Source organism: Camellia sinensis, chromosome 4 (genome assembly GCF_055761805.1).
Source record: "Camellia sinensis isolate YWXY chromosome 4, ASM5576180v1, whole genome shotgun sequence".
In the NCBI taxonomy this organism is placed as follows: Eukaryota; Viridiplantae; Streptophyta; class Magnoliopsida; order Ericales; family Theaceae; genus Camellia; species Camellia sinensis.
Window position 1 is genome coordinate 62370602 of NC_138964.1, and position 19381 is coordinate 62389982.

Below are 19381 nucleotides of genomic sequence, written 5' to 3' on the forward strand. Positions count from 1 at the left end.
TAAGCTTTGGCTGTTGCTATTTGTGTCCATGAAGTGTAACAAAGCATCTGTTTCCCTTCCTCTCTCTAGTTTTTGTTCATCTTCAAACCATTTCAGCAAACGCACAGAGGAAGAAACACACAAATTGGTCTACCGGACGTCCGAACAAAAACTGGAAGGGTTGAAATGGTCTGAGAAAATGAACAAAAACTAGAGAGAAAGTTCGTTGATATTTGCCAAAATGAAAAATGACCATTGGAGCACCATTATTAGAATTTGACAATTGGCAATGCTATAATTACATTTGCCATCGAAGATGCTCTTAGTTGGACAAGTGGGGATGGCTCCAAAGGAAACCAAGTTCTATAAGGTGGGGAGTGATGGGCCAGGGTAAGTTGGCCCTAACTGGACCAAAATCACATAATACCTCCCTTCCCTAGACACAATTTGAGTTGGATTTCGCTAGCTTAATACTTCACCTTTTAAATTTAAATTTTTTGCTCTAATTCAAATTTCATATTCAAAATCTTGTGCCAAAAACTTCTGAAAACCAAATTCGAACTCCGGTCACCTTCTACGATCAATCACATCTTTCCAGTACGTGGATGCGACTATAAAGTTGTAACTTTTCTGCTCATCCAAACACATTTCCTTGCCTATATAAAGACAATCCCTCTATTCGTTTTTCTCATTGAATTTGTTCTTTGCTTTTGTCTTTCTCTTCTATTTTAATTCTGAATATTATATATTCTAAGAGTTTGAAATTGTGAGAGTGCAAAGCACAATCTTTGGTTCATTGTACACACAAAATCTATGCATACTCTATGTCGTGGTGATTGTTGTATCCTAAAGACAGAACATTCATTTTATTTTAAAGACATAGTGTTCAAACACCAGTCTCAATCACAATCTATTCTTCCCAATAAACAAAATATTTTTAAGTAACTTTGTTATTTATTGTTTATTTACTTGGTTTGATTTTTGGACAAATTATACTGGGGGTCCCTACATTTTACCCCTTGTATAACTCCCCGAAAATAATCCCTCAGATGAAGATGCATTAACCAACATTCTCCAAATAATAATGGCAATCTCCAACCCTTTCATCATAAATCAATATAGTTTATACAAGTTCTACATGTGAATTATACATTCAACCATATGAGAATACATGAATCTATAGCATGTAAAGCGTCAAATTCCAAGTAAATAAAATGCCCTTAAGGGCTTACATCTTCCAAGGCAAATGCTCGGTTACACAAAATGGTCTCTCGGATCCATACACGTTTAGCCCTTGGCTTACAAAAATTACAACAAAATAAAAGAGCAATCTACTATTCACAAAATACATTCACGCCCCCAGCTCGGCAGGATCACCACATCTTTACCTGCACCAATGTCCCATAGAGGTAAGCATAAAGCCCAGTAGAGGAAACCTTAACAAAGTATATAAATTTATGTAAGATATCCAACATCAAATGCAATGCGATGCCATTTTATAAAAAAAAAATCACATGTCATGCTTTACTTGAAAAATCACCATGCCTTCAATAACATTTTTGCAATCTCATTAATTCCAAACTTCCAATTTAATCATAAGGGGCGGCAAATACGATTCAGGTAATCCCTAGGTTGGTGTCTGCAAGTAGGCTCAACAAGCACTACCAATAACCCCACTTTACCGGTTGCTAATCGGAAGGGAAGTGGTACCTCCTCCACGCGTGTTTTCGGTCTTTCACCCCGGACACTCAGGCCAACTTATCAACTTTATCTACACCTCCTAACCGGATTTACCAAAGTATTTACCCCACAACATTTCAATAGTTTTCATCACCATATTTCATTATTAGTGAAAGTTTCCAATCTTCAAAACCAATTTTCATGATATGCAAGATGTTCGTAATGCCAACGCAATAAATAACCATGCTACTACATGTCTCTCTACATTGATCATATTTTTCACAATGTTCCATAAGGATCCACCTTCCGTTTTCTTATTTCCATGTTCTTCCATTCAATAGTCAAGAGTTTATCATCATCCGATCATGTTTAACAATATAACTAACATTCATGCTCTTTCAACATTTAAATCAATTTAGCTCTTGCATTACATAGATATTTACTCCCAAATTTCAATATCCTTCATATATTAAGGAAATTCTCCATCAACATTTATATGCATAGTTGTGTGCAGTAAACATTTCTCATTCTCTTGCCTAACATGGCACCAACAATACAAATAAAAACATACATATATAGTTGCATATATATAATCTCAACACAGGTCCTCAACCTTTTTCTTTTAAGAAATCCCCAAATTTCTAGGGTTTCACCAAAATCCAAACATTTCCTCATCTCCATTTTGAAACCCCACCACATACTTCAATCTCTATTCATATGGCTCAACATTTCACAAAATCTTTTAAAAGAAATTAGAATGAGTTTTCCTTCAAACAAAATCAACAATTTCTTGAGCCATAGACCCCATTTTCGAAATACAAGGAGGAGCTCACAAAATCAACTAAAACTTACATAAACATATATATAACTCAAAGGAAAACCCTACCTCAATGCTTGATGTAGAAAAAGAGATGAAACACTAACTTCAAGGATGAGAAAGCTTTGATTTCCACCACACCAAGTGAAGCTCTAGCTTGATCTTCAAGATTAGAGGAAGATGAGGATGATCTAGACCTAATGGATAGCAAGAATCAAGTGTTTTAGTGTTTTGGTGAGAGTTTCTAGAGAGGAGGAGAGAAATGGGGTTTAGAGTGAGAGAAAAATGTCCAAAATGTGATATAACTTCGGCCCAAAAGGTAAAAAAAAACAGAGATTCGGACTGCCAAAGTGCCGCACGTGCAGTGCCCTTTCCCGCACGTGCGGAGCGTCCCTTCCCGTACGTGCGGCCTTCACCCTCGCACGTGCAAGGCTCCTCTCCCGCACCTCTTTCCGCTCGTGCTTATTAAGCAAAAAGCCACCCAAACTTCCCCTGAATTTCGCATGTGCGGCCTCACTCCCCGCACGTGCAGCCCAAGTCCTTACATGTGTGGCCCTTGGTTTCTAGCCCAGAATTTTCCTGCTTCGCTCTTGGGCACTCTGGACTCAGTCGTGCACCCTCCGAAACAAGAGAGACTTAATTCCCAAACAAACGAAAATAAGAACTATTATTTTGAAAACCAATTCCGAATGTGTCGAAACCAATGAAGGTAAAAGGAGAACGGAGCGAAGGAAGAAAGAAAAGGGAGGAAAAAGGACCCAATCGTCACACTTTGTGTCATTTTGATCACTAAATTTTCATTTGACTCAATTTTGACACTTTTAAATTTTGTGTTAATTTGGTCCAATTGATAATATTGTTAGTGATATTTTACGAAAAATTATCACTAAATTTATTGAAGTTAACTCATAGAATTTATTAAATTTATAATTTTGTTCTTAAAAATATGACACATGACACTTCTATGCATATTTTTCATAAAAACGTCACGCCCCCAAAATAATACAATAAACCAACAAAGACAATATATGAATGACAGTAAGAATCAGAGTATAAAGTCCTTCTATTACATGAGGTCCAATTATACAAAAGAGTGACATATGCAATTATACATTCATGAACCTGTCCTTGAAACTACAACATATATCACGGCATGAGATGGAGCTGGAGGCAAAACAAAGAATAAATGCCCTAAAGGCTTACATCTTTCCAAGATAGTTCTTGGTTACAACAAAAGTGGACTTTCAGTCCAATATATTTAAAGCTCTTTGGCTATAACAAAGTTAAGTATAAAAATAATAAGATTGAGCCTTCAGCTCCACAGTCCTCCCAAACTAAGTCCTTGGTGGAGGCATATCAACAACACTTGAAAATGTTTTTCCCAAATAGGGTGAGCCAAAGCATAGTAGAAACAATCTAACACAATATATGAACTTAACAAAGATATAAATATGATGCGTATATACAATAGCGGTGACAAAATCTTTTACAACTCGTTTGCAAACCATGCCATGCCAAGTTTTGTATCACAATTCATGCTATCTTAATCCCCCCCTCCCTTATTATTATTATTATTTTTATCTTAATGCATTTATCTCACTTCATGAGTTATTTCCATTTATTACAAACAACCAAACCGAGGACTCAACGCAAAGGTTCTCAAAATGATATTGTCATCACCTAAACATTTCTATTTGCCATTTTACGAAAATTTCGTCCGCAGGAATTGGCACCCATGTATACACAACATTTTCAGGACTTTCACCCTGGACACACAGGCCAACTTAATTCAATGGAGTCCATCCCCTTTCTCCACCCAAACAACGGAGTACATCCCTTTTCTCCTCCCAAATATCATACATATACAATGTATTAAAACACACAGTCATATTAAATGACAACCGATAAGAGATTAGTTTCAATTCACCTAATCCTCATACAATTTCTACAACAATTATAGCTATCCTCCACCGATAGCTCAAAACAGGTATTTCTAAACAAATATACAATCTCTTTAACAGATGAAATTATCCAAAATTCCATAGGTGGGTGATAATGCAAATCCAACTCCACCATTAACATAAACCCTCATCCAATTTCATATTCCCAATACCAATTTCATTAGTTTATAGAAAATAACAATCTGAACCATTTTAGGGCAAAACTTCCTCCTATTCCAAAGTCCACCCTGGGTATCAAAATGAACAAATGTACCACAACACTTCACTTTTACTCCCATAACCATTTTTAACACATACATTTGAAAAACCCTCTTTTGATTTTAAATTGAAACCCTAGGTTTGTTCAAAATCACCTAAAGTTCCAAAGTTTCTTATACATCAACAAATAACTAAGTTAAAAACCATATGAGAGTGTAGAAAAACCCTGCATCAAGTTTAGAAGACCAAGGAAGAAAAGGAGGAACTTTGAAGACGCTGAAACCAAGATTTACCTGAATCAAAATGAAGCTCTTGAGATGCTATACCCTTTTTCCAAAGACACTAAGGTACAGAAACCAACGAATCTAGATGAAAAAGTAGAGATAAGGCAGGTTTTAGAGAGAGAGGGTCACAACTATAGGGTTTTGAGTGAGAAGATTGAAAGAGTTATGTAAAAAGGTGCTGTTGCGAACTGATATATGCATAGTTCGCTCGAGCGCAAGAAGTGACGCTCGAGTGTTAGACACAATAAATATACACTTCCAGTAGTTTTGCAGAAAACAGACCATCGCTCGAGTGTCCACCCACTTGAGCGTAGGAAACGCCGCTCGAGCGTAGAATACACAACCACAACAACCCAAAAGCCAAATTTGAAGGGAAACAAGATATAATCAACAATACGAAACCATGAAACCCGTATCCAAAATACAAGGGTCGGGTCAAAATTGGAATCGCTATAAAAAAGATGTTAAGAGTTATAATCTATTGGACAAAATTGAGACAAAATTATAAATTCAAGGTCAAAATTGAGTCAATTGAAATTATAAGGACCAAATTGACAAAATGACCAAAGTATAAGGACTACTATATTAATATTTCCTCAATTTTTTATTTCCATTAAATTGATTTCCTAATATTATTTTTAACAAAGAATGATATTATCATCTCTTTTATACTTACTGATATTTTTTTTCTTTTTATTATTATGTTTTTATACTATTTGCATTAGTTTCAACTCTTTTAATCTTACTAAAAAAATATAAAATAAGTGGAACTATATCAAAACTATAGGCTTATATATATATATATATTTAAAAAAAATTCTAATGAGAGGTCATTGTAATTTACCCTACGCGTTGGACCTTACCGTTTAATGTGTCAATTGTGGGTGAGTTTGGGATAAACAAAAAAAATAAATAAAATGAAAAATAGAAAAGTGTATTTGAACTTTTTTTTTTTTAAGTTCTTATAGCGTGGAAGAATCTTAAAATTAAAAAAAAAATAAAAAATATATAAAAAGGGGTAAACTATGAATACACTCCGATGATGTTTGCTTAAAATACTAATTGTTCATGTACTTCTGAAAATTACTTTTCACCTCTTAAAATTTCTAATCGTATAACAAATAATTTTTTTCATTAATCAACCATTAAGTCAATTAATAATTTTTAATGATATTAGCAATATATTTCAATTAACAATTATGGTAATTTTATTGTCGTATAGAAGGAGAGTTAATTTTTTTTTTTGTCAATTCTATTAAATAACAAATTCTGACAATGAAATATTTGTAATTTTCCTAACCGTTGGGGGTAATTTATTAGATGTATTTGTAATTTATCTAATTTTTTTTTTACTAAAGCCAATAACACCAAAAACAACAAATTCTTTTGGCTTTTTTTTTTGTATTTTTTTTCAATTTTTACTATTATTTTGATTTGTCAAGTAGAGTCTAATGTACAATTTTTTTTAAATAAAAAATTAATGAAAAATAAAAAAATATTAAAAAAGCTAATTTCAAACACACCTATGCAAGAGTTGAGAGAGAAAATTTGTATGAGAGCGTCCATGAAAAACAAGTGAGTTGGCATATCTCATAAATTGTTTACTTTCTTTATTGCTCTTTAAACATTTATTTATTTGATACTTACAATATTTAATGAGAAAACAATAAAAATAATAATTTTATGTATAGGTGAGTCAAGTTTGACTCCTAGAGGCGTGAAATACTGGGTATTTTCCAGTGGTTCTCTTCGAGACCTTGAGATGTACTCCAATCAAACATTGGCTTTGTTGGGGGTGATGGATGAGCTTTACTAGTGTTTCGGTGGTGGGTCCCTTCTTATGGGTTAGGTTAAATTAGGCCGACAACCTATTACCCCTAGGCTTGGGCCCATAGATGTCGTGATAATACCTCAAGAGCATCATTTTCCTTGTTGAAAAAAAAGGAAGATAAAAAGATAAAAGGAAAATAATATATAAGGTCACTTTTTAGGTTCATTTTTTAGATCTATTAATGTGGAAGTGAGATTATTGATTAATTATTGGAGAAAATAAGAGAGAGAGAGAGAGAGAGAGAGAGAGAGAGAGAGAGAGAAAGAGAGAGAGAGAGAGAGTTGTTTGCATATTCTAATTGGTTATCACATCATTCAATTTAGAAAATAAATTTAATTTTTAAATTTGAATAACAATGTTCAAAAGATAATAGAAAAAGAAAGCTCAACAAATCTTAGCGAGAAATGAATAATTTAAAAAATAAAAAATAAAAAAAAATAAAATTGTATAGGTGTAGGAGAGGACCTTTTCTAGGTGGTAGTTAATATGGGGAGATGGGGAGCCACAACACTTATGAAGGCAAATGCATGAGAGAAATGACAAAGAAAATGTGTTCTATTAAGAATGTTAGAGAAAGTTGGATGCATGAAATATACAATTTAAAAAATATTTGTATGAAGAAAGGTTAATTTTACCAAGATTTCTTTAACTATTAGTGAATATCGTTTTCATCCTTTCATTAATGAACTTGAACATATTAACTCCATCAATTATGAAAATCGAACAAATATACCCAATTTGAAGCTGGTCTAGATGGGGTGAAACAAATACATTTTTATAATTGAGTAAATCAAAATGCACAGGTTCATAGATGAGAGAGTCAAAATGATATTTACTAATTGTTGAAGAAGTAAGAGAAAGTCGGCCAAAATGCTCTCGTCAAAAATTTTAACCAAAGTAAGGGCAAAAAAGAAAACAATCACACTACATATTTAAAATTTTCACCCATAATTTTATTTAGAATTATGAATGTATAGTCTAAATTTAATCAATAGATGATGAACCCACAATACACCATTTGAATCTCAACCCTTTATTTATTTTCTAGATAGGTTTTTTCAAATGAAAAACTAATACCAAATGGGTTAACTATCCAATGGATAGAGAAAAAACATAATACAACAATTAATGAATTCTTTTCTCATAATGCATAAATATAAATAGGGTTTATTATTTTTTAGTTTCCAAAGTATGCCATTTGTGTTATTTTGGTTCAGTGTACAAATTGTATAAATTTAGTTTTTGTGGTATAAAAAAGAATTTCAGTTTTGTTCCTAAACCTAACTATGTAGGTAGATGTTGTTAATGTTGGGGTTTGATGTGGAAACCAAATTTAAAAAAAAAATAAAAATAAATACAATTTTGAATCTCCAAAGTGTGTAATCTATGTTATTTTGGTCAACTTTTTTAAATTCAATTCAATCATTAATGTATAAAAAGTATTCAAATATGGTCACCTAACCTAATTTACATAGATAACATACTTTGAGACTTCTAATTTTTTTAGTTCAATATATTGGGGGATGAAATGAAAATATTCTTTTATATTATGGGCTTTAAAATCTGACCACACAACTAATACTTTAATCTTCCTGTTGGAATTCTGGAAACAAAGTCCTTGAACACATGACTGCTGCTAAGATCCATGCTTGCAAGATAGAAAGAATAACTAACCTGGTTGCTTGTCAACTAAGAGGGCTCTCTAATGATAAAATCAGTAATTAACTTGCGAAATACAATTGCATAGAGTAACAATAAGTACAAAATCTTATGTATTAATACATATCTCTCACTTATGATATAGTTGCGTACAGTAACAATAAGCACAAAATCTCATGTATTAATACATATCTCTCACTCATGGGGTGTCTGCTTTATATAGAGTGCGTAGTCTCTCTATAATGATCATATTCCAGTCAAACACTTATTCCCTTGAGGAACAACAAGTCATCTAAGACTTATCTCTCCTAGTTGGATTAGGACTTAGTTGTGATAACCCTGTTCCGTATTATGCTAATTGATCTTAATTATGATTGTGATTATGTGTTTAATATGATTTTGAGTGCCATTTACTTAATTATATGTGTCTTTGTATTTCCATCTGTTTACCGTATGAAAATCTGTTTGATTTTCTGCTTTAGAATTTAAATTGAAGGCCGTAGAGGTATCAGAAGCTGAAATTGACTACACCATTGTGATTAGCGTAATTTTTAGAGCCTACAGTGAAATTTAATTGAAAATTTATTTGGATCAAAATAATTAGATTCAGAACGATTAAATTAGGCTCAATTACTTAGCCTTAATCAGTTTGATTAGCCAAGCCTATAAATAGGCTTATATACACTCAATTCCTCTCTCTTGAACTCATGTTGCAAAAATTACACTCTAGAGAGAGAGAGAAAGTGCCGATTATAGAGAGAGAGAGAGAGGGAGCTCAAGTTGGAGAATTGATCAAGAAGCTTGAAGATTAACTCAAGAATTAACTATAATTTACAAGATTGGAGCTCATAGGTGAGTAATTAGACATGAATTCATGAGTTTGAGTTGTAATTATCTGAGCTCAAAGATGAATTGAAATCAAAAGTGTGAATTGAGTTGAATATGAAGTTGGTATGTACATGCATGTAGAGAATTACCATGAATTTGTATAATCTAACATGTAGCATGTTAATTATGAAAAATTGAGTGTTGAATCATACATGCAAGCATGGTTTTGTTGAGCTTCATGAGTATAAACATCACTTGTGCCATTTGAAATGGTATTGGAGTCTATATTACACATGCATCTATAATCCATGAAATTATGGAGTTTGGTTATATGTATATTGAAGTTTAATCATGAAGTATGTGTTTTGTTGAGATGATTTGAGAATTGGACCATGATTTTGAACAATTGGCCTCATATTGCTTATATCCTCATGATGTATATTGTGTTCCCACGTTTTTGAACCAAAAACATGAGTTTTGGGCCTTTGAATGTTAAGTTTGAGTTTCAAGAACAGTTCTGGAAATTCCAGAATTTGGCATGTCCGCTCGAGCGGGAAAAGCGCCGCTCGAGCGTGAAATGTTAGTTGCCAGAAGTTTTGCAGACATTGATGTCCGGTCGAGCAGGGAGAGTTACGCTCGAGCGTCCAGTCACATGTCTGACTCTCAGCTCGAGCATCCGAAGTCACGCTCGAGTGCAAAAAGGAGGTGACTAGCACTTTTGCAGACAGAGGGGTCCGCTCAAGCGGCAAAAACCTCGCTTGAGCGGGGAGCCCTGTTTCAGAAATTTTGAAAAGTTGTTTTACGAATTGCTTTCCGTTCTCTTTCATTTCTAAGCACTCTTAGGCATACATTGAACATTATAAATGGATGTAGAAGATAAGAAAGAGGCATAAGAAGATTATGTGAATTAAGAACGGATTGAATCGCTTGTGACCTAATATATTTATGAAATGTGTAGGGTCAAGCACAAGGGCAAATCATCCAGCAGATTACTGTGAGTAATATCTTAGTAAATATATTTTGAAACATGTTATTTGTCCAATTATTTACTTCTATTTGAGTTTCATAAGTTTGTCAATTTGGATCGAGGACAAATATCTGTTATGCCTTATGATTGAGCCAAAGGCCGTTGGACATGAATGATCGGGCCAAAGGCCGTTTGATTTGAATGATTGGGCCAAAGGCCATTGGACACAAATGATTGGGCCAAAGGCAGTTTGATATGAAAGATTGGGCCAAAAGTCGTCATATATGAATGATTGGGCCAAAGGCCATCGAACATGAATGATTGGGCCAAAGGCCGTTTGAGACGAATGAATTGGGCCTGAGGCCGTTTGATACGAATGAATTGGGCCTGAGGCCGTTTGATACGAATGAATTGGGCCTGAGGCCGTTTGATATGTCTGGATTTGTAGTCGTTTGATACACTAGATAGAACATAAATTGGGCCCAAGGCTGTCTAATGTATCTGTTTTAAATTTCGTTCATGTATCTTCTTTATTTGATATTATTCACTGGGCTTTCGCCCACTTTCATTCATGTGTATGTAGGTGAGCTAAGAGATGTCCAAACCCAACCTCAGTGAAGTATGTGAGAAACAGTCGAAGTTTTGGAGAGTCAGCCCAAACGTCTCACGCACGAGACTTGTTTTTGCCCTTTGTTCTTTTGTTATATTTTTACTAATGTTGGCGAAAACTTTGGATCACCTTTGTATATAAGTTTTGTTTGGCTGACTGCGTAACTGAAAGTTCCTAGATATGGGTTAACTCTATGGGTATGTGTGAGTTATTATGAAATACTTTTGGAATGATTTTTGCTATACCATGTAAGCACAGCTCTATGGACAAAGTTTTTAAGCTAGCTTCCGTTTTGGCCTCTTTAACTCTGTTCAAATATGTTTTATTTGATTTGAGGCTGTAGGTAATCTCTTGGATTGGTATCAGAGCACATAATCATACTCATGACAGAGTGGTATCAGAGCACGAGTTAATAACTCACACACTTGTCCAAATGAGCAATTAGCATCTAGAAAAGATCTAGGATGCATTCATATGATAAGTGTGAATCTGAAAGCATTAAGAACATGCTGGAATGTTTTGAGATGAATGATTATGTGCTATATGTTTGTGATTTACTTGCATTGCGAATTATTTGAATATGTGTGCTCTTTAGTATATGCATACTTGTAAACATTTTGTATAAGAAATAATGCAAGTCTAATAGATGGTGAGAACAAGAGATGATAAGATAGAGGAGTCTTCTACTGCCAGAATGGATATGAAGGAAAGATTGATTCAGGAAATGACAGAAACGTTAAGGCAACAATAACAGTGGCAACAATAGTGGCAACAATCACATCCTCCACCTCCACCTCCACCTCCGGCACCACCTGTGCCGGACCTACAAAATGATGACCGAATAATAGCTCTCACCAAAGAGCTTAAGAAGATGAAACCGCCATAGTTTCACGGGGAATTGGATACGCTGAAGGCCGAAGCATGGGTTCTCGGCATTGAAAATCTATTTGAAGTGCGTCATTGTTTAGAAACACATAAGGTACTTCTAGCCACCTTTATGTTAGAAGATGAAGCGAGAAGATGGTGGATGTTAATGAGTGAGAATCATAAAGACATTGGCTGGACACAATTCCTGGAAATTTTCTATGACAAGTACTTCCCACAATGTGTCTGTGACAGGAAAGTATCGGAGTTCATGGAACTTAAACAAAGTAGCATGACAGTGGCTAAGTATGAGGCCAAGTTCACTGAGTTGGCCAGATTTGCACCACATGTGGTCGATACTGACTACAAGAAAATGAGACATTTTGAAGGTGGGCCTCGAGATGATATTTTAGAAAGGGTGAATGTTCTCAAGCTGGAAACCTATATTGGGGTGCTAGACCGAGCCATAATATCAAAAGCTAACGTAGCCAAACAGGCCCAATCAGCAACTGACTAGAAGGGTAGTAAAAGACAGGACTTCTTTTTGAAGAAGAAATTTTCAAAGAAGCAGAATATGGGCTCCTCAAGTACTTCGAATTCTTCTCGAGATACATCTCCAATGTGCAATATTTGTAGTAAAAGGCACCGCAGAGTTTGTTACCGTGTGTCAGGAGCTTGCTTTAAATGTGGTAAAACCGGTCATATGGCCAGAGATTGTAGCTAGAACAGCAAAAGGTTAGTTGCTAGCTCAACTGCATCAATCCCAAAATCGGGAAATACTACGAGACCTACTATTACCGGAGATACTGTAAGGCAATGGAGAGTTTTTGCGCTTGTTCGAGGCGATACACGGAATGCCGAAGCCGTTGTCTCAGGTACTATATCTATATGCAATCAGGATGCTTTTAAATTAATTGACTCTGGATCGACACACTCTTTCGTAACTTGTGCATTTGCATCTAGACTGAGTAGACCTCTAGAATCATTGCCATATTTGCTATGTGTATCTGCTCCATCCGGGGAATCTGTGTTGTGTACATCTGTATATCGATTTTGTGACATGTGTGTTGGAAATGCTATTCTATATGTAGATTTATTACCCTTGGATTTTAGACACTTTGATATAATTCTGGGCATGGATTGATTAGCTAAATACTGTGCCACCATTGATTGTATAACAAAACGGGTTGTATTTAAGCCATTGGAACAAGAAGAAACTGTGTTTGTGGGTAACGGGGTAGTGCCTCCACCTTATTTGATATCTACAATAAAAGCATGTAAATTGATTAGGAAAGGGTGCCAGGGTAATTTGTGTTGTGTGCTATCTGAACAATCTGTGAATGTTGAATTGAACGGTATCCCTATTGTTAGAGAATTTCCAGATGTGTTTCCAAATGAATTACCAGGGGAATTAGTGGACAGGGAGATAGAGTTTACTATTGAAATTGTGCCAGGCACTCAGCCTATTTCTAAAACTCCCTACAAAATATGTAACGACCCCAAATTACGTATCGGAAATTATCTTTAACTAATTGTGGGTTACTGTACTTTAATTTAATGATATCTATTCGAATTGAAGAATTATCTGTTGAGTTACGACTTTAAAACTGAAATTGCCGACCTTTGTAGGATCATAAATCAAAATTGAGTACATGGTTACGTTAATGGGAATTTTTAGAGCTATTTGGAAAAGTTAATTGGAAATTTATTTTGTCTGATTCGTTAAGGTGTGTTTGGGTAGTTAACTTTGCATTGCAAATTGAAGGCCTTAGAGGCTTCAGAAACTAGAACAGAGTACATAGTTATGATCAGCATAATTTTTAGAGTCATCTGGGAAGTTTAATTGAAATTTGATTTCATATGATTCGTAAGGGTGTGTTTGGCTCTCCCTAATTGTTATAAGCTTATATATATATACATATATGTGTGTGTGTGTGATATAGGAGTGAACTATCACTTTAAGCCAAAATATCTAAGGGAGAGGGAGAGAACCATGAGAGAGAGAGAGAGAGAGAGCTCAACATTCATGGGGGTTTGAAGATAAATTGAAGAGATTGAAGAGAAATGAAGAAGATCAACTATGGAAGCTTGAGAAATTGAATAGAGCTAAGAGAAAGGCAAAGATTGAACTAAGGTTTGGAAGTCTATCTTGAATCCTTATGTTTAATGCATCAATTTCATGTAATCATAATGATATTGGAAGATTTGAAACCCATTTGGGTTAGGGTTCTATGTATGTATTTAATTGAGCTCAATTTAAGAAATTAGAACTTGGGTCCTATGATTTTGTTTATCATTGAAGCTCAACCTTATGAATACCTGTAGGCGCGCCCGTGGGCCTCATGCTACAGTTCGGACTCAAATGCCACGGTTTTGAATCTAGTCTCACAAAGTGTAATGCAAGACCGATAAATCACCAAAGAGTCCAAATCCAACAAATCGTTTTGGAAAATTGATTTCTAAGAAAGAAGTGTCAAACATGGACTGTTTTGCCAAATACAGAGTCGCCACCTAAATATTTTATTTTGGGGGAATTTACGAAACCCTGACTCGTTGCCTAAGGCCACGTATCCGTCATCACCAAAGTTGCGTCGGCTCGGGAACTTGGGTACGATTGGGGAAGGTCATCTATGAGCACCCCCACTTGCCCGATCAAAGATCGGCCACTATTAAACATGATATCTTGTTTTTGAAAACACTTGCGTTCTTATTCCGGTTATTAGTTAGATTTACTATGTGATGCACACAACACACAAGTATAGACTAGATCGCCTAATTTGGAACAAAACATCGCATATCCGTTTGTTTGGAAATGGTTTGAAGTTTGCTACTCACAAGTAGGCTAAAACACAAATTTCAATGAATCGTTCCAATTCAAGTAATCCAACCGTCACCAACAGGCATTCAGGTAGTTATATCACATAAGCAATTAGCCTCATGGTAAGCATGCTGTCATGTTAACACTCATATACATGCAAGATGCTAAAGCATAAACACTCATAGTGTACTCCGAGCCAAAACAAGAAACTAGTTAGTAATCATGCATGATCCTAATTCATATTGAGATGAGTAATGCATCACATACAAAATGCAACTAGAATAGGCTCAGCTAGTCTAAAATGGCATGTCAGATGCGACAATTCGATACACGTATTCAACTTAGAATTGAAATACAATACAGTTAGTATGATGCACCGAGCCCGGTACATGCAATACAGATGAATGTTGCAAACATGCATAACATAAGGATGCTAATTGAAACGTGCCCTAGAACTAACCATCGTAAGCGGTTAAGTAAAAGGGAGAAAGAAGTGGAGGTTGGAAGACATGCATCACACACACGCACACTTATTACACAATTGCACCCTCTCGACGGAGGGACCGAAAGAATAATACAAATTACATAATTAACTAACTAACAAGCTAATTAATTATTACATAACACTTAACTAATTAAGCAAATCAATTAAGCTATGTAAACAGTAAAAACAGCCTCGGGAAGAGGGATGCATGCGTGCTCGGACGGCTTTGCTCGGAAATCCATTGCCATGTCACATGTTGCCTCTATTTACACTGCTCTGTACCTCTGAAAACTGTGACAACTTTTGTGACACTTCTGAACCACCTTGGGGACTTTCTGAGAGTCCATCGGCCAAGAGATAGGGCCATCGGCCAAGGGAAATTGGTCATCGACCAAATATAAAGCTCTCGGCCAACAATGTTTAGCTGACCGGCACTAAAGATGGCCGACCGGCACTAAAGATGGCCGACCGGCCATATATTCCTGCAGAATGCTGTGTTGCTGCAGCAGAGGACAAATAGAGCATGGCAATACATTTGCAAGACAATGTTTGCATGACCACCCCCCTATCATGTTATGAACTCAAGGGAGTATAGTCCTCAACCCTCGGACCATCAATCACGCATTTCAATGCATGATGGCCAAAGAAGCCAAGTGTGCATTTAATATCAAATGAAATGCACACAAAACAAACAAGGGGCCCCAAACTCTATCATGGTTGATCAAGAGGCAATGGATGCAAACATGCAAGCAAAACTAATGCAACATGAGCATGTTAAGGACAATACCATACAAGGCTAATGGTAATAAGCATGCCAAATGCAGTGCAACCTAGGCAAGCATGCAAACATGCAAGGCATGTGGCAACATTCAAGGATAAGCAAGCATGTAACAACATGTGGGGCATGCATGCAACAACGTGCAAGGGATAATGCATGCAAATATGCAAAGCAACTTAACAAAAGGCATGTCAAATGCAATATAACTCAAGCATGCAACAACATGCAATAGGTCAAGTATGCGACAACATGCAAGGCAAGCATGCAACAACATGCGGAGATGGTCTTAAACCAAAAATGGGCAGCTCTCAAATAGGCCTAAATCAGTGGTCAAAATGCTATGAAAATGAGGACAAAAGCTTATACAAACATGCATGCCAATTGGCCTAACACTTAAGCACAGTAGAGCAACTTTTAAGAACGTTTAAAGGGAGACAAACATGGATATTAGGCAAACATGTAAAGCCCTAAAATTATGCAAGGAATGATGCCAACTCAACTAAACCATGCAATTAAGGCATACAATAAAGCCCAAAACTTGAAACTAGCCGAAGGACTCAAACCGAGGCTACATGAAGCAAGCCCTAAAAGGCCAAGAGGACCTAAAACAGTCCCAAGGCAGGTCTAAACAAGACCAAAAGTGAGCTCAACACTAGCCGACACAAGCTAGAACATAATGCCAAAACATGAGGCATGCAAGGCCACAAATGAGGTGTTACACTACCCCTAACACAATCCAACACGGTATGATTTAAGCAACCAAAATCAGAGTTATGGCATGTTAGAATGAGCCCAAAAACACATTGAAATGGCATACAAATGACCTACGCATGGAAGCATACACAATGACCCATTCAAGAGGCCTAAAACATCAACTCTTTAAAACATTAAAGGGGTGACAAATGCAAGTATATGAGCATACTATATGGGCTGAAATAACATAACAAGTGACGCCAAACCACTGAAATAAGCCAAGTAATGCATGCCAGTGACTTGAATACTCAAAGCTAACAAGCTAGGTTGTATGGTGGCTATACAAAGCATGTCATGCATGGCCAAAGAGACCAAAATCAGAGCTTAAGCATATTACAACAAGGTTAAAAGCTTCATGGAGTTGAGCCAAAATCATGCTAAAATGACATGTTACAACATGATGCATGTTAAGGCAAATCAAGGGATTACAAGACAAGTATATGGTGCATGCAAGAGACCACTAAACCAACTTTGGACAGAGGTAAATCATGGCAAAATAACACCAAATACTTGCTGAAATGAAGTTAAAACAAGCTAAGCACACATGCTACAAACATAAGCCATTTATGCTATCATTTAAGACAATAAGGAGAGGGGATGACCCTCTCCTATTGAGGACCTGAAAACCACCTCTCCACCACTGAAAATCCTTTGGATTTCAGTGGTAGAGAGGCCATACAAAGCTAAAAGCAAGGGCCAAAAGGGATGGCCTAAAACAAGGCCTAACAAGGCCTTGGAGGGGGTAAACAACCCCAAACCTCAAAATGACCTTAAACAAAGTTCTAAAGCAAGAAAAATCAGAACTTTTATCAGTTATAGTCAAAGCTTAAAACAATAAGCAAGAAGGGCTAAAAGCCTTAGCAAGAAAGGGGTATCTAAAGCAAGAATGCTTACCCTTGTAGAACTTCTTCAAGAACAAGGCTCCAGCAGGTTCCTCTTACCAAAACCAGCCCAAGAACACTGAAATCAACCTCCTAGCACCTCAGAAACCAAGGATGGTGTTTTAGTGTGTGTTTATGTACAATAGTGAGACAATACTACACTTTTGGACACAAAGCAAGGCTAAACAAAGAAGAATAGATACAATACTATATCTATCCTCTCAAGAACAATTTTATGAGCCCTTGAGGAGGGAGGAGGAGCTCCCTCTTTATAGAGGTTCAATTCTAAAGCTTCTAAGAGAAGCTAAGCAAAGGAGGCAAATCCCTCCATACACGTGTATAGAGGGGGTGAATATGGGTGCCAGCTGGCACAAAATATCTGCATAAAGCAGATGAATAGGGTTCAGCCAGCAAAAATGGCCGGCCGACCAACACAATGGCCGACCGACTAAATACAGTGCCGATCGGCCAATACTTTTGGCCGATGGCAGGGAGACAGGGCCGATGGCTTCAAGCCTTGGCTGGTGGGTTGAGGGGATGGCCAACAAACCACCCTCTTCCCTCCGAAGCAAAAACACAAGTGTTTGGTCCACAACCAAGTACAAAATAGACAAGTTGAGAGATCTTGAGGCAAGGCGCGCGACCGAGGCCTCCAGGAATTCAAAACGAACATGAGCATGGATAATCATCGAGTGTTCAAACGATGACGTCCAAGTCTTGAGGACGATCAAAAATGGGGTGTCTACAGTTGCCCCTCTTTGACAGAACTTAAAAGTCATAAAGATGACGGGAGTGAATGTCAAAGCCCAGAGACGACCCATTTTTGACAAGGTCGAAGACTCAAACAAGCATAAAAGATAGCAAGATATGTGCCCGAAGACAGGGGCAAAATGAAAAGGGCAATGCACAAAGCCAAGCATAACGTATGATCATACAAAGAAAGCTATAACGAAGCATAACATGCAACAGTTTTAAGCAGGCAATACAAATCTAACTACATTATATGCAGAAATGATGTAAGAGAATTATACAATTCTCGCTACGTCTCACACGGAGTTCATACAATACCTGTGCAGTTCGTCTGGTCGCACCAGCCTCAAATGAACCGTACATACAATATCGTGCCTGAAAGAGGAAGAAACTCAACAGGTACAATATTGTTAGCGACATGCATAACAATGCAAATTAAAACTGCGTGCCAACGCGTGTGAAGTGTGCATAACAATGCAACCTAAGGGTGTACATAACAATGTGAAAAGGGGTGTAAGACAATGCAACTTAAAGGTGACGCATAACAATGCGGTAAAAACAACACAATGCATTAACAAGTGCAGGTAAGGTGCGCAAGATAACGCGACGTGTAAAATAGCGCGAATGAAATGCAATGCATGCATGCAAAATGCAAGTAAGGTGCACAAAATAGTGCGATGCAAACTAATACAGCAGATGCAAAAGGATGACACACTCCAACCATGTTGGGAACATGAGAGGAGGAAAAACAAACAATCAGGCGTGTATACAGTACAACCTGAGATAAATTCCAAACACGCTGAAATCGTGTGAGGAATGTGACACTCAAACCACGCTAAAATCGTGAGAGGAGGTCCAGAAACAACCCGCCCAAGCGCGTACACGACGCAACCTGAAATAAATTCAAAACACGCTGAAATCGTGTAAGGAAAGGGACACTCAAACCACGCTGAATTCGTGAGAAGAGGTCCAAAAACAACCCGCCCAAGCACGTACACGACGCAACTTGAGATCAATTCCAAACACGCTGAAATCGTGTAAGGAAAGGGACACTCAAACCACGCTGAATTCGTAAGAAGAGATAAGTAATTCCAAACACGCTGAAATCGTGTGAGGAATGAACAACTCTAACCACCCTGAATTTGTGAGAAGAGGTAAGCAATTCCAAACACACTGAAATCATGTGAGGAAGGAACAACGCTAACCACGCTAAATTCGTGAGAAGAGGTAAGCGATTCC

At 36.7% G+C, this 19381-nt stretch overlaps 1 long non-coding RNA gene across 1 annotated transcript in view; it reads right to left on the bottom strand.

Moving 5' to 3' along the window:
- Window positions 1-1072: 1072 nt before the first annotated feature.
- The window catches only part of LOC114292936 (uncharacterized), an 81109-nt gene continuing 62800 nt past the window's right edge, over window positions 1073-19381 (bottom strand). Inside the window, exon 3 of the long non-coding RNA XR_014366633.1 lies at window positions 1073-1367. This is a non-coding gene — a long non-coding RNA (uncharacterized LOC114292936). The remainder of the gene's footprint in view (window positions 1368-19381) is intronic.